At 43.5% G+C, this 14055-nt stretch overlaps 1 protein-coding gene across 1 annotated transcript in view; it reads right to left on the bottom strand.

Annotated features, from left to right (window-relative positions):
• Window positions 1–14055, bottom strand: part of SYNGR2 (synaptogyrin 2) — a 41157-nt gene that overhangs the window by 21616 nt on the left and 5486 nt on the right. Inside the window, 2 exon segments of the mRNA XM_033960507.1 lie at window positions 8389–8820; window positions 11546–11578. The gene's annotated coding sequence lies outside the window, so the exon portion shown is untranslated.

Here is a 14055-nt window from a genome sequence, read left to right as displayed (position 1 = left end):
GGAAAACGGAGACTGTGAAGGGAGTCAGAAGAAGCTCAAAATGTGCCATGGGGAAGGAGTAATATAGTGAGAGTTGGGAAGGGAAGGTGAAAGAATGAAAGGTCCAAATACTGCATGGAAAAGACGGGAGAATTTCTGTGCAAAAACACTGCAAATAATGCAGAATTCCCCAGAAATAAGCATTTGTGAATGTGGGAACTGGTTTCACCTGAGTCTGCTCCAGGACTGGGCTATTTTATGAAACAATCTGAAAAGCTAAGGGCTAGTAGTCCTGACTCCTGTCTGCAAACTTTTTGCTTCTTTGAGCTGTTCATTATTATCTTAATAATAAGAATAATTTATTTCTTATATACCGCCAAAGCCATGGTAGTTTGAGGCGGTTTACAATAAGAAGAGCTGGACAATCAGCGGCATAGTTACATTGAAGAAGCAATGAATTCAGTAGACAGTATACAACAAATTCTTATGAACTCCTGCATGCTTTGATCATGTAAGAAGGGGTGGAAATGCCTCAGAATTTCCCTTTGAAAATGTGGCAACCTATACAGTGTGGGTTTATTTGTATGGAATCAGGTGCAAAGAAGGCATGGAAGGTTTTTGGTACATATTTTCACTCCTCTGATGAAATGCTATCCTTTTTCTGGGACGGTAAAGTATTTGTGTAGCCCTGGCCCCATCACACGGCCACACCACAGGCTCCTGCCAGCTCATCGTGTCAGAGACCCGCAACCAGGGCTCATTTTTCTCTTACTCACAGACACTCATAGTCTCACAGTTCTTTCTGAGCTTCAGCATAGGTCAGGGCCGGATAACTCCAGTAGGCCAGAGGAGGTGAAAAAAAACAACGGGCTGCTATCGCAGCCATTATAGTAGCGATTAAAAAACCCCACTCATGCGAATGAGGTTGGTGGAGAGTAGCAAAGACTCGCTAAATTAGCATGTGCCCATCACTAGTTATAGTGATGGTCACATGCACAGAATAAACAGTTAAAAAAATCACAACAGCGGGACAAATGCCCAATCTCGCCCACTGCTAACCAACATCCCCCCACTCCCCTCGGCAGTGGGATAGTTGCCCACACTCTTCCACCCAACAGACACAGCCCCCCCCCTGCAATGGGAGAGATGCCCAATCTTCCCCGCCGCCAACCAACAATCCCCCAACTCCCCCGCCCTCTCCCCCTTACCTTATTTTCAGATGGCTGACCGGAGGGATGCCTACTCTTTCTAGCCAGCAGGCCCGCCTCTTCAAAATGGCCGGCCTTCCCCACCCCGATGCATCCTGGGATGTGCCGGTGAGAGATCTGAGGCTCTGACTGGTCCAGGTTGTTTAAGGCCCCCTCCTAAGGGCCTTAGGCGTCTGGACCAATCAAAGCCTGGTTGCATCTGGGGAGGGGACTAAGGCTTTGACTGGCCCAGACACATAAGGCCTATTTGTTCAAAAAATTTGTTACTTGATCGATGATTATAAGCATAGTATTCATACTATAGTTTTATAAAACAATATATTGTATTGTGGCTTCCTATGTGTACTGTTTCATCAATGAATTATTTAGTCTTCTTACTTTGTGAACCGCCTAGAACTCTTTGGGTGTTGGTGGTATAGAAAAATAAAATTATTATTATAGGAGGAGCCTTAAACAACCTGGGCCAATCAGAGCCTCAGGCCACTTCCCAGTGGATCCCAGGATGCACTGGGGAGGGGAAGGCCATTTTGAAGAGGCGGGCCTGCTGGTCGGAGGGAGTAGGCATCCCTGCAGCCAGCCATCTGAAAATAAGGTAAGGGGAGAGGGAGGGGGTCGGAGGCAAGGGGAGGGGTTGCATGGTGGTGGGAGAGCACGGGCAACTGTCCCGCTTCCAAGGGGAGTTGGGGGAGTGTTGGCTGGCAGCGGGAGAGATTGGGCATCTCTTCCTCTGCAGAGGGGGGTGTCGGTTGGGCAGGAAAGCGTATGAAGCTCTCCCGCTGCCAAGGGGAATTGGTGTGGGTTGGCGGCAACACAGCAGGAGAGAGAGGGCATCTCCTGCTGAATTTCATAACATTTTATTGAAGGAATCAAATAAATATACAATAATATGATACAAAGAAATATTCATTACAATTAAATTCATAATAAAACATTTGCATACATATTTTATCATTCCTCCAAAATATATTTCTATATACCTAATCTATTTTTTCCTATATCCCCCTTAACCCCTTATCTTTCCCCCTTTTATACTTTAGATTGTTTTTTAATATTATTATATATTATAATAAATGAATTAAACAGAAATACATTTCAAGTAATTTAACATAAGTTAAAATCATCATTCCTATTTCCCCCCTACCCTAGAATGAAAGGTGACATGAAATACCTAATAAATAAAAATACTAAAAACATTTACTTAAATTTAATATAAAGTATTAAGAATCATACTTCTTGCTTTCAAGTGATGTATTTAATTTCAAATGTTTTATTATTTGTACACTTGATGTAAGATTAAAAATGAATAAAGAATTTAAAAAAAAGGATAATTTTTGTATATAAGGGTCCCAAATTTTTAAAAATAAACATGTTCTTTTAGGAAATTTACGAACCTCCAAAACCTCAAATAAAATTAAACGATGGAATTGATTCCTCCAATGCCAATAACTTGGAGGATCTTTTTGTAACCAATATTGCAATATGCATTTATGACCAATCATACATGCTTTTTGAAAAAGAACAGCACAATAATGTAACCCTAGTTAAATAATAGCCACATTTTGAAAAAGAATACATCTTTCCTGTCCAAAAACCCCACAAGCTGCTGCTTTACCGAATAACACTCCTTTTGGAGATTCAACCAATTGACAATTCCATAATGACCCTAAAAATAATAGGATGGCAGACCAGAAAGATTTAACCAGATGACATTTCCAAAATGTATGAGATAAAGTATTAGAATCTTTCTCACATTTGATACAAATAGGAGAATTAACTAATCCTGCATGAAATGTTTGTACTTGTGAAAAATACGCCCTATGCAAAACTCTATATGTACATTCTCTCCAAATATATCCTGTAATAATTTTGGACAAACGATGAATAGCTTGACTGAAATCTTGAAGTGATAATTGAATTCCCAATTCATCACGCCATTTTTGCATAATATTCTCATATGTTCTATTTGGAATCAAGCTCCACCACAATTTATGTAATAAAGATACAGAAATAGGAACATCATTACATTCATTAAAAAAATTTAAAATCCTTTCGTGTACACCCAATGAAAAACTCCCTCTTATGTACTTGCATATATCCATACAATGCCCCTGGACCACTTCCAACAATTAAGGAAATTTCTGGAAATCTACGTAATCTCCCAGACTCATCTAAAAGTTGAGCAATAAATGTAACCCCTTTATTTGCCCAATGTGTAAAAGTAACATTAGTCATACCCGGAGAAAAATCACTATTTTCTTGAATAGGCAAAAAATCTGTAACAAATTACTGAATTTCAAATTGAGATTTTTAATTTTTTTTCAAAACACATGCCATAGATGTGTTTTTCACAGTGCTGTCATTGTACCGGCACTCCCAGACCAGTTGCTGTTTTTTGTCACCATAAGCTGATGCCGCTCTTGGAGAATGTTTCTGCTATGTTAAAGAATCCACCGGAGTGCTCGTTTTAATACTGAAGAGCCCATTTGCATGGCAGTGTGGGAGACTGCTAGAAAGCTCGCAAAAGACCACCATAAGCTGTTTTGATAATCCGCCACTAAAATGCATGCAGGCTAAACCGCTGGAAACCAGTTTAGCGACTGCGTTAAATGCTGATTTTATTTTTGAGAATATGGGTCTTAGTCTCTCACTATTAGCTTGCACAAACCACAGCTTGAGTCCAAAGTTGCAATTAATAAACTGGAACTCGTTTATTCAACTTGATTCAATGGGTTGCAAACTATTTTCAATTCATCAGATGGTCAGCAGGTCCAAAAGACATTCTGTAATGGTTCACTTCACTCTCTTCTTCTTGCACTCCATTTAGAGTGACTGTTTCCTCTCTATCCTCCCCTCAGTGACAAGAAAGGGTCTCCTTCAGTGCACACGGCCTTGGCAGGAAAATAGGATAACCAAGCCCTCAAATCTTTTGCTCACTCTTTGAAGTCCAAGCTTACTCCATCTCTGTCCCCTCCCAGGAACCACAGGAGTCTCCCTTGGTGCTTAGGCTTTGGCAGGAGAAATGAGATAAACCAAAATCCTGGAAGTTCCTCTGAACTTCCCTTTTATATCCTCTCCACTCTGCTCAGGGAAAAAGGGACCTCCTACACCTCCCACTAGACTTGCTAGCCTTGTTCACCACTTAGTGACCTCCTGAAAAATTCACTGACTGTCTTTATGGCAGAGGAATTTTTCAGGGGGGTCACATTCGTAGTGGTAGAGATGGTAGAGACAAGGAGGACAAAAACAAAGAAGGGCATAGGAGTAAGTGGAAGAGGTTGCAAACTGGATGGGGGTTAGAGTTAATGGCTGTATTTTAATTCTCTTGAAGAAGGCAGTGGCTTTGGATTAAAGGTCGCTAAATTTGATGACTTCTGTGCTAGGTTCTTTTGCTCTACAGGCTCGGTGAGAAGTGTGTGAAGGCAGGCCTGCCCCTTCCCGATGCATCTTGGAATGCACCGGGGAGGAGCCTAAGGCCCTGATTAGACACCTGGACCAACCGGAATCTTAGACCCTTCACCCAGTGCATTCTGGGATGTGCTGGGAGTGGCCTGAGATTCTGATTGGCCAGATCCCCCTAGGCTACGCCCCATAGGAGGGGCCTAGGGGATCTGGCCTATCGGAATCCAAGGCTTCTCCCCGGTGAATTCCAAGATGCACCAAGAAGGGACAGGCTCGCCATTCCAGCGAAGGCGAACCTGCCAGCTGGATGCAGAGAGGAGCCATCCGGCCAGCCATCTAAAAATGGTTAGGGGGGTCTGAGTGGGGATAGGGGTGTCTGAGTGGGGGTGGTCTTGGGGGGTCTGGGTGGGCTACCGTTGGGGTTGGTGGGGGGTGCCAGGCAGGAGGGACTGGGCATCCCTCCTGCCACGATCATTCGGTGTGGGGGGGTCACGGCAGGTGTAGCAGGAGAGATTGGATCTCTCCTGCCGGCGATGCTTGTGGGGGGTCATGGTGGGTTTGGGCAGGAGGGACTGGGCATCCCTCCTGCCACAATCGTGGCAGAGAGGGGGGAATGGGTTGCCTGGGCCACTGAACTGATCATGGCAGCTGCGATTAGCTCGGCGGCCCGATCCGGAACTTATACCTGTTTTGGCTTGGTCTAAGTCAAAATGTATAAGTTCCGTCCAGGCAATCTGTTAAACTTTCGATTATCGCTGCAGTACCACTAAGTCTAGGTTGGCCCACCTCCCGCCTTATCCACTCCTCCAAAAACGCCCCTTTTCGTTCTGGGCGCACAGAGGTAGTGAACATAAGAATTGCTGCTGCTGGGTCAGACCAGTGGTCCATTGTGCCCAGCAGTCCACTCACGCGGCGGCCCTTAGGTCAAAGACCAGTGCCCTGACTGAGTCTAGCCTCACCTGCGTACGTTCTGGTTCAGCAGGAACTTGTCTAACTTTGTCTTGAATCCCTGGAGGGTGTTTTCCCCTATAACAGCCTCCGGAAGAGCATTCCAGTTTTTCACCACTCTCTGGGTGAAGAAGAACTTCCTTACGTTTGTACGGAATCTATCCCCTTTCAACTTTAGAGAATGCCCTCTCGGTCTCTCTACCTTGGAGAGAGTGAACAACCTGTCTTTATCTACCAAGTCTATTCCCTTCATTATCTTGAATATTTCGATCATGTCCCCTCAGTCTAAAACCCTGTTCGATTATCGGTACTTGGACGACCTGTCTTTATGATCGTCCAAGTGCCGATTTAGGTAGGTTTTTAGGCGTATTTTCTTTTTGATCAGGTCCCTCTTGTTGTTTACGTATTTCTTATCATTTCTGTCTTCTGCTTCATGTTTGGTGAAATCTGCTTTAAAACTTATGAGGAACTGAAAACATAGAAATGATACATTACATGACTGAGAAATATTTATGGTAGAAATGAATTGCCAGGGTCTGACGGTGCTAGTGATGGATGAGTTTGCGCTTTTGGCATATGTTAAGATTTTGATGTTGGCACATAGAGCATTATTTGAGATACAACCATCTAACTTAGGTGCACTAGCGTTTTTAGCGCGTGCTCACCCCGCGCTATGCGGCTAGAATTAACGCCGGCGTTAGCGTGTAGCGCGTTAAAGCTTAGTGAAAGCAGCCCTTAGTGTTATTTTATGCGTCAAAGTGATTATTAAGATCATTGAACAAAAACAGAGTACTTGTACCCCATATTCTAAAGGCCCATCTGGCATCAACCAGAAATTGTGCACTTTTTTTAATTCCAATTTTACGGAATAGTTTGCCTGTAGAATTGAGCAAGGAAGAATATTTCCAAAATTTTAAAAGACTTCTAAAGACACATTATTTTCAATTGGCCTTTTTAAACTAACGGGATGTGAATTTGGGACTTCAATCTGCATTTATATACTCTTCTATTTTCCATTTTTATTTTATTTATTCATTTAAAAGATTTCTTAACCGCCTATAACTAAAACAATCCTAGAAAATAAAAGACATCCAACACATATGATAGAACTAGCAGGTCCTTCATATCAGCCTTATTTTACAGCACTCAACAGTGTATCAATGCAGAGAAATTCATAATCCTGGAAAAAAGCATTTCTTGAAATGTAGTTTTCAGAAGTTTCTTAAACAAGAGCTTTTGGTGGGCCAGTCAACTTATTCCACAGTGTTACTCCTAGGAAAGAGTTCGCGGAGGACCTAGTGCGCTGCTGAGAAACTCTCAGATCGCAATGCCATAGCCTGTGACAAATAATCTGGGATCCCTTGGTGGATGGCCTTGAAAACAATACGTCTTATGTATTAGAAATGGGGGGTTTTCTTTTCTATTTAACTGGAGTTCTTTTCATAATTTTGTTTGAATTATATTATAAACCACTTTGATCCTTTTTTGGCTGTTTATTACATTACATTAGGGATTTCTATTCCGCCATTACCTTGTAGTTCAAGGCAGATTACAAAAGAATTATCCAGGATGTATTACAACAAGAACTTACAAAAAAAAAATAAAAATTGGTCATTCTCAAAGAGAGTAAGAAATGGGTATGTTATTTGTTTGGGGTAGTTGGCTTTAGTGAGAGGTGGAGTTTGGAACTTGCGGTATTATTTCTTTTTTCAGGGTTTTCTTGAAGAGTATGGTCTTTATTTCTTTTCTAAAAGTCTTGTAGTCGAGGGATGCCATCAGTAGATTGGCGATTTGGTTGTCTAGTTTGGCTGCTTGAGTGGCCAGGAGGCCATCATATAGTTTTTTCCATTTGACCTCCTTAATTGGGGGAGTATGAGAATAGGGCGTGAGTTTTCCTATGTCTGGTTGAGGTGTTGTAGATGAGGCAGTTATTCAGGTAGTTTGGACTGTCTCCGTATAAAGTCTTAAATAGTAGACAGTAGAATTTAAATTGTATTCTTGCTGGGAACGGAAGCCAATGCGATTGGAGATATGCTTCTGTAATGTGGTCATGTTTCTTTAATGAGTAGATGAGTCTTAGTGCTGTGTTTTGGATAGTTTGTAGTTGTTTTGTTATGGTTGTAGGGCATGGGAGGTAGAGGATATTACAGTAGTCAAGTAGGCCTAGTATTAAGGACTGAACTATGAGCTGGAATTGTGTTTTCTCGAAGAATTTCCGAACTTGTCTTAAGTTTCTCATGACTAAGAATGACTTTTGTATTGTTTTATTGATTTGCGGTTGTATGGTGCAGCATCTGTCGATAGTTATTCCTAGCAGTTTTAGGATGGTTTGTATGGGGTAGTGCACAGTGACACTAGGAAGTTCTTCTTCACTGAAAGGGTGGTTGATCGCTGGAATAGTCTTCCACTTCGGGTTATTGAGGCCACCAGTGTGGCGGATTTTAAGGCCAGATGGGATAGACATGTGAGATCTATCCGCAAAGATAGATAGAAACATAGAAACATAGAAAGATGACGGCAGATAAGGGCCATAGCCCATCAAGTCTGCCCACACTATTTACCCACCCTCTTAAATAGCGAGGATCACTGGAGTGGGCAGACTTGATGGGCCGTGGCCCTTATCTGCCGTCTATTTCTATGTTTCTATGATTGCGTTGATTTCAATGTTGGTTATGGTTGGTATTTTGTCGTTTTCTAGGAGGATGAATTTGCAGCATATAAAGATTTTAATAAACATAAACATATGTTATCTTTTACTTTCTGGGGCTGTGGTAAAGAGAATAATTCCATCTCCTGAATGACAGGAATCTACAGTAGAACTGAAAGAGAAAGAGAAGCATATTATGATACTTACTGTTAGTTGCATGTGGACCACCAGGTGTGGTTGCTGGATGCGGAGCAGGTGTGATTGCTGGATGCGGAGCAGGTGTGATTGCTGGATGCAGAGCAGGTGTGATTGCTGGATGCGGAGCAGGTATGGTTGCTGGATGTGGAGCAGGTGTGGTTGCTGGATGCGGAGCAGGTGTGATTGCTGGATGCTGAGCAGGTGTGGTTGCTGAGTGCGGACCATGTGTGGTTGCTGGATGCGGACTAGTCTGGGCTACTGGGTGCGAACCAGTCTGTGTTGCTAGGTGTGGATTAGTCGGGGTTGCTGGCTGAGGACTACTTTGGGTTGTTTGATGTGAATCAGACGGAGATGTTGTGTGTAAAGCAGACTGGGTTGTTGGTAATGTCTTCTCTACAGTGTGATCTGCTTCTGTCTTTGATTCAGGTAAAGATGTGTCCTCTGAAAGAGAAAATAAATATGTAAATCTAAAACTATTCAAGTTGCTGGAATTGTGACCAGTCAGGCTTGGTGTCTGCCATGGTCCCCGTCATTTTCCTAATATTCACCGGGGGAGCCAGAGAGAGACCCAGGTGAGAGCAGGCTCAGCTAGGTCAGGATGTGGCTCTCACACTGAAAAGCCAGTAGATTTCTCTAGGCTGTTAGAGAGGTTAGGGAGAAGGCACAGGTCTCTCCCCAAGGAAGAGGTTGCAGATGGAAGTAGAGGAAGCCAGGTCAACCCCAGAGTTGGCAGCACCAGCCCAGGAAGAGCCGATAGAGCTTCAAGGGGAGCGGGCTTCAGAGGAACTGTTTGCAGCACCTGAATTAATGGATGTGGGTTTGGCTGTCAAGCAGTACTAATGGCAGTGCTGAGTTTTGGGACACTTTGGACTAAGACTTTTTTGCTACTACTTATTTTGGGGATATGTTTTTCTTTTTTTCTCATCTGCTGCCTGGACTGTGATATATGTGGGGGCAGAATTAAGGACCCAGTGTTTGAAAACCTCCATTGTTTGATTTTGGACTCTATGTGTGGGGGTGGAGCACAGTCTGGTACCTTAGAAAGAAACTGTGTGTGTGTGTGTGGGGGGGGTGTTGGTTGTGCGTTGCAGCTGCCTGGCTGTAAGAACTTGCTTTTCCACTTGACAGCCAGTTTTCTAGGAAGCTGAGTCTTGCCTTAAGAAGGAGAAGTTTGCCACTGTCTGGGAGGGAATTTTGGAAAGCTGATATTTGTGCTTTACTAAGGCAAACTTGAAACAAGTCTCCTGGCCCCAGCACTGCTTGCAGCAGCTGGAGACTTCCGAGGTTTTTGTTTTGATTGATTTAAACTTGGGTCTGATACAGTTTAGGGCAGGGGTGTCAAAGTCCCTCCTCGAGGGCCGCAATCCAGTCCGGTTTTCCCCAATGAATATGCATGAGATATATTTGCATGTACTGCTTTCATTGTATGCTAGTAGATCTCATGCATATTCATTGGGGAAATGCTGAAAACTCGACTGGATTGCTGCCCTCGAGGAAGGACTTTGACACCCCTGGTTTAGGAGCTGGACTTATCTATCCCCATATGCTTTATGATAAAGATCACATACCATTTTAGTAGCCTTCCTCTGGACCAGTGGTCTCAAACTCGTGGCCCGCAAGGTACTAATTTGAGGCCCTCGGTATGTTTATCATAATCACAAAAGTAAAATAAAACAATTTCTTGATCATATATCTCTTTAGCCATAAATGACAATATTATTATTAAGATTTAGCCAAAAGGAAAGATTTATAAACTATGAAGAGTTTTACCTCATGCAAAATTGACATTTCTTTAATAAGACAATAGCTATTTTTTTCTGAGGCCCTCCAAGTACCTACAAATCCAAAATGTGGCTCTGCAAAGGGTTTGAGACCACTGCTCTGGACCAACTCCATCCTTTTTATATCTTATTGAGAGTGTGGTATCCAGAATTGTATACAATATTCTAAATGAGGTCTCACCAGAGTCTTATACAGGGGCATCAATACCTCCATTTTCCTACTGGCCATACCTCTCCCTAAGCAAATTAGCATCCTTCTAGCTTTCGCCATCACCTTTTCAACTTGTTGAACAATCTTTAGATCATCACATACTATCACTCTCAAGTCCTGCAAGTCTTCACTCCCTAAACTGTACTGTTCCCTCGGGTTTTTGCAGACCAAATGTATGACCTTGCAATTTTTAGCATTAAATTTTAGCTGCCAAATTTCAGACCATTCTTCAAGCTTCGCCAGGTCTTTCATGTTATTCACACCATCTGGCGTGTCTACTCTATTGCAGATTTTAGTATCACCCGCAAAGAGGCAAATCTTACCCGAGAACCCTTCAGCAATATCATTTATAAATATGTTAAAAAGAACAGGCACACCACTGGTAACATCCCTTTCCTCAGAGCGATCTCCATTGACCACTACCCTCTGTCGCCTTCCACTCAATCTATCCCAAGGGCACTCAGTTTATTTATTAGACATCTGTGGAACACTGTCAAAGGCTTTGCACCACATCTAGTGCACTCCCTATATCCAATTCTCTAGTGGGGGATGGGAGGGTTTAAAGGTGAAAATACTTATGTGGGCCTTGGCCCAATATTCAGCTGGGACCTGCTTAACTTTTATGTGGGTCAAGCTGAATATCAGCCGGACCACCCAGAACTGTGCCCATATATTCAGTGTTTGTGCCTGGACATAGCCTGGCATACTATAATTTAGCCGACAATGGTATGTGTTTAGAAAAATGCTGACCGCTGGCAGCCGAATAGCGGGGGGAGAGGAAGAGAAAGGAGCTGGTGTGGATGACCATGTGGTCTTCATCTGCCATCTTTTTCAAAAGTTTCTATGTTCCTGATGTCATCACTTTCACTTCTCCATATTAAATGCATCTGCTGCTTATTCAGTTCCCCAGACTCATAAAGTCCCTCCTGCAATTCCTCACAGCTAACTTTGACTAATCTTTGCTTCTTTTTCCAGGTCATTAATAAATAGCCTCTCCATACAGATCTTCAGGGCAGGGGATGGAGAGAAAAGAAAAGATCCTTTGGTCCTACTCTCTCTCTCTAAGCCACAATACAGTAGTTTAGTGATACTAAATTCACAGTTGTCCACATTTCAGAAGTACATGTCCCTTGGAAAATGACACTGAAATGCTTAACACTGCGTGTGTACTCACCACTGGTGTCCACAACGTGTGCACTGCAGGCAGCTGTAACCAAAATGAAAACAGGGAAGAGGTGAACATGAGGAGTGAAAGACAAACACATCGGCAGCCTCTGTAGACTTCAGTGATAGATGAGATGTGAGTTCCCATGTACACAATTGGATTAATATAACCTACTTCTTAAAGATTTGATAGAAAATACAAGGCAATTCTAAAGGACATCATATGATGAAGTTTGAGAAGAGATAAAGAGCAAGAATGAGAAACAGAAAAATAAGGACATAAGAATAGCCAATGATCCATCCAGCCCAGTAGCTCAAGTAGCAACATGTTGTAGTTCTTCGACTTCTCGGACTCGGGGCTAGATTCTCAAAACTTCACGGTAAAAGCCGATGGGCCGCTGTTGCAGCCGTTATTCTAGCAATTTCAAAAAGGTGAGTCATTCTCCATAAAATAAGGTTGATGGAGAGTAGCGAAGGTTCGCTAAATTTGCATATGCCCATCACTGGTGATAGCGACAGGCACATGCGCAGAATAAACGCACACAAAAAACCCCAGATCAAATATCAGTAGGAGAGATGTCCTCTCCCTCCCGTTGCCGAAGTTAGCAACCCCCCCCATGACAGCGGGAGAGATGCCCACTCCCTCCTACCGCCAAGCAATGCCCCCCCCCGATACCGCCCTTGCAGCAGGAGAGATGCCCATTCTCACCGCCACACAATCTCCCCAACACCCCCACCCTTCCCCCTTACCTTGTTTATGATGGTTGGCTGGAGGGATGCCTACTCCCTCCGGCCAGCAGACCTGCCTCTTCAAAATGGTAGGCCTTCCCCTCCCCAGTACATCCTGTCATACATCTAGGAGGGGCCTAAAGCTCTGATTGGCCCAGGTTGTTTAATGCCCCTCCTATAGGATGGGAGATGCCTATATGTCCTTATAACATAGCAATTATAGGTAGGTGCCCTCTTAAACCAGGCACCCCATTATAAAATTCCCCAGCACGGCTTCAGCAAAGGAAGATCTTCCTTGACAAATTTACTGCACTTCTTCGAGGGAGTAAACAGGCAGATACACAAGGGTGACCCAGTGGGGTTAGGACTAAACAGGACTGTGAAGATTTACAAAAGGACCTGAACAAAAACTGGGAGAGTGGGCGAATAAATGGCAGATGAACTTTAATGTAGAGAAATGTAAAGTCTTGCATATAGGAAACAGAAACCCAATGTACAGCTATACGATGGGAGGGCTGGTAATGGGTGAAAGTAGCCTAGAGAAGGACTTAGGAGTACTGGTGGATAAGACGATGAAGCCATCGGCACAGTGCACAGCGGCCTCAAAGAAGGAGAACAGAATGCTAGGTATTATCAAGAAAGGTATTACAACCAGAACGAAGGATGTTATCCTGCCGTTATATCGGGTGATGATGCGCCCGCATCTTGAGTACTGCGTCCAGTATTGGTCGCCGTACCTTAAGAAGGATATGGCAATACTCAAGAAGGTTCAGAAAAGAGCGACACGATTGATAAAAGGTATGGAAAACCTTTCATATGCTGAGAGATTAGAGAAACTGGGGCTCTTTTCCCTGGAGAAGCGAAGGCTTAGAGGGGACATGATAAGAGATCATGAAGGGCATAGAGAAAGTGGATAGGGACAGATTCTTCAAACTCTCAAAAACTACAAGAATGAGAGAGCATTCAGAAAAATTAAGAGGGGACAGATTCAGAACCAATACTAGGAAGTTCTTCACCCAAAGGGTGGTGGACACCTGGAATGCGCTTCCAGAGGGTGTGATAGGACAAAGTACGCTATTGGATTTCAAGAAGGGATTAGATGATTTCCTGAAGGAAAAGGGGATTGAAGGGTATAGATAGAGAATTACTGTACAGGTCCTGGACCTGATGGGCCACCGCGTGAGTGGACTGCTGGGCGCGATGGACCTCTGGTCTGACCCAGCAGAGGCATTTCTTATGTTCTTATGACATTGTATATCTGGATTTTCAGAAGGCGTTCGATAAGGTCCCGCATGAATGACTACTTTGAAAAATTGCAAGCCATGGAATAAAGGGTGATATACTCATAAGAACATAAGAAGTTGCCTCCACTGGGTCAGACCAGAGGTCCATCTCGCCCAGCGGTCTGCTCCCGCGGCAGCCCATCAGGTCCGCGACCTGTAAAGTGGTTTCTGACGTGGATTAAAAACTGGTTGGCGGATAGGAAACAGAGAGTGGGGTAAATGGACAATATTTGTACTGGAAAAGCGTCACGAGTGGAGTGCCGCAGGGTTCGGTGCTTGGGCCCATGCTCTTCAACATATTTATAAATGACCTGGAAATTGGTACAACGAGTGAGGTGATTAAATTTGCAGATGATACAAAGTTATTCAGAGTAGTGAAGATACAGAAGGATTGCGAAGACCTACGAGACATAAACATGCTCGAGGAATGGGCTGCGAAATGGCAAACGAGGTTCAACGTGGATAAGTGCAAGGTGATGCATGTCGGTAACAAAAATTATATGCAGGA

The sequence above is a fragment of the Geotrypetes seraphini genome, chromosome 10 (assembly GCF_902459505.1).
Source record: "Geotrypetes seraphini chromosome 10, aGeoSer1.1, whole genome shotgun sequence".
Lineage (NCBI taxonomy): Eukaryota > Metazoa > Chordata > Amphibia > Gymnophiona > Dermophiidae > Geotrypetes > Geotrypetes seraphini.
The sequence above is the reverse complement of the archived record's forward strand: the minus strand, read 5'-3'. Positions and strand labels throughout refer to the sequence as shown.